This window comes from Zingiber officinale, chromosome 10B, assembly GCF_018446385.1.
Source record: "Zingiber officinale cultivar Zhangliang chromosome 10B, Zo_v1.1, whole genome shotgun sequence".
NCBI classification, from domain to species: Eukaryota; Viridiplantae; Streptophyta; class Magnoliopsida; order Zingiberales; family Zingiberaceae; genus Zingiber; species Zingiber officinale.
In genome coordinates, this window is record NC_056005.1 from 18839068 (window position 1) to 18841896 (window position 2829).

Genomic DNA, 2829 nt, shown 5'->3' on the forward strand with positions numbered 1-2829 from the left:
ACAGGTGCAAGCCCGTGTAAGGACGTTTGAGAGATAATCTTGAAGAGGAAATAGGAATATTCAAGAGAGTAGGATGGATCTTGTGATTAGTTTCTTGTATCTTGATAGATTAATAAGATGTGGGCTTCTATGTTGATATCCGAGGAAGGCATAGTAATAGGTGGCTTCTGTGTAAGGACAACGTAGGTTCACGTCTAATTGATCATATTTAGATACATTTCTCAGTCCTTAGCCGGTTATCTATTGCAAGAGAGAACCGGAAACTTTATACAAGTGTTTGGCAATTGAGGGATAAGAATTGGTGAACCATTTACATTCAAGAAATCTTACAAAGAAACCGAAACTCCTAGAATCTCCCCTTATCATGACCCAAAACACTAAACTCTTGTTTGTTGATCTTTAATATTAGATTTGTTTACCTTCACTTTGCATTTGAAACAATTGGATAGTGGTTTAGCTAATTCGCATTGAGACATTTCTAGTGTTTATTCCAGTCCCCGTGGATACGATAATCTTTTATATTACTTGCGACATTTCCGTACACTTGCGGAGCGTAACAAGTTTTTGGCGCCGTTGCCGGGGAACTGCGCTATAACATTAGGAATTATCAATTGAGTTAGACTAAACATAACATTTGTTTTCCTTTCATATTGCGTAGTTGTAACTAATCATTAGATTTCTGTTTTTTACTTTCTTGTATAACTTTTACTTCTTGTTAATTCTTTTTGTACAAATTCAATTCTGCATTTTTGATTCCTTTATTTTTCTTTTTCTGTTGAATTGTCATTTGCTATCTTGTTCTTGTGTATGCGAAGATCTAACTTTGCAGGGGAATTCTTTCCTTTTGACCCTGAGATTGACAGAACTTTCCATAAAAGAAGAATTCTGCAAAGACAAATTGAAGAACAAGAACATTTGAACATGGCGAATAGACCACTCAAGGATTATGCAGCACCTTATGCAAGAGGTTTTCGATCTAGTATTTCAAGACCTTCAGTGGAAGCTAATAACTTTGAGATCAAACCCGCAATTATATCTATGGTGCACAGAACCAATTTGGTGGAGGGCCTCATGAAGACCCCAATCAACACTTAGAGGTCTTCTATGAAATATGTGGTACCATGAAAATGAATGGAGTTCCTTTAGAAGCAGTTAGATTATTATTATTTGGGTTTTCTTTAAGAGATAGGGAAAAGCAATGGCTGAATTCTTTGGCCCCTAATAGCATCACCACTTGGGAGCAGTGTGAGCAATAGTTTCTTGATAAATTCTATCCACCAAGTAAAACCGCTCATATGAGGAATTTAATTGCAAGCTTCAAGCAAACTGACTCAGAATCTCTTTTTGAAGCATGAGATAGATATAATAGTATGCTCAGACAATGCCCACATCATGGGTTGGAAAGATGGTTAGTGTTGCACACTTTTTATAATGGTATCAACTATCATACCAAAGTGTCCATTGATTTAGCTGCTGGAGGGGCACTTATGAACAAAAGTTTAGATGAAGCTGAAGAAATTATTGACAGTGTAGCACAAAATCATCATCAATGGGCAAATGAAAGAAGTGGTGGCTATTCTTCTGTAAACCCAACAATTAAAGCATCAGGGAAGTTTGATGTAGATGCGGTCACTCTTTTGTCTACAAAATTGGACGCTCTTACAAAGAAATTTGAGAATATGGGGACTAGTGCTAATATGGTCAATGCTATTAGTACATCTTGTGAAGTATGTGGGAGTTCAGAGCACTCAAATGACTCATGTCCATTGGGAGCTATCACTGCACAAATCAATCAACTGGAACAATGTGATGCAATCATGAGTTACAATCAAAGGCAGAATAACCCATACTCAAATACTTATAACCCTGGATGGAAGAGCCATCCCAATTTTTCTTATAGAAATAATCAAGATCAAGGACCATCTATGGGGGTAAGACCAAATTTTCAAGATGGGCAACAAAATTTTCAACACCTATCTTCTCAAGGCTTACCAAAGTCAAATATTGAAAAGATGCTTGAAGAAATTATCTCAAGTCAGAATGAAATGAAGCAAGATTTAGCAAAGCTCATTCAGAGAATGGATAATTCTGATAAGCATCAAAAGATCCAGGATAGTCAAATTGCCCAACTAGCTTCCTCATCATCCAGAGCACCAGGACAACTTCCAGGAAAACCTGATGTGAATCCTATGGAGCATTGCAATAGAATTGAGCTTAGGAGCGGACGGATCTTGGGAGACTCCCAAGTGACCGCTTCAAAAGGGATACAAAAAGAAGAAGAGCTCTCTCCTCTTATACCAAATCAGATTCAAGCTAATGAGGAGAGTACCATTGAGGTTGAAGAGACTCTTCCACTGAACCATCAAAGCAAAGCTGTCCCTTTTCCTCAGAGACTTACAATGCTCAAGAAAGATGAAGAATTTGGCAAGTTTTTAGAAAAAGTTAAGGAAATTTGTGTAGAGGTACCTCTTATTGATGCTATTCTTCAAATGCCTAGATTTGTCAAATTCCTGAAGGATCTCATGTCAAAGAAGAGAAGAAGAGGAGAGGTTGAGACAATTGCGCTTAGTGAGGAATGTAGTGCTATTTTGGAGAAGAACACTTCCCCAAAACTAAAGGACCCAGGGAGCTTTTATATTCCTTGCAACATAGGAAAAGAATTTTTTAAAAAAGCTTTTTGTGATTTGGGGGCAAGTGTTAGCCTCATTCCCTATTCAATTTGTAATAAATTAGGTCTCAAAAACATTAAACTTACTACTATGGCACTTCAACTTGCCGATCATTCCTGCAGGTACCCTTTGGGTATTATAGAAGATGTGCCAGTAGAGG

The 2829-nt window shown here is 37.4% G+C and overlaps 1 non-coding gene across 1 annotated transcript; it reads right to left on the reverse strand.

Moving 5' to 3' along the window:
* Positions 1-1293: 1293 nt before the first annotated feature.
* Positions 1294-1399, reverse strand: LOC122030723. Its single transcript, XR_006125573.1, has one exon. It is a non-coding gene; the product is annotated as a small nucleolar RNA R71 (small nucleolar RNA).
* Between the last annotated feature and the right edge of the window lie 1430 nt (positions 1400-2829).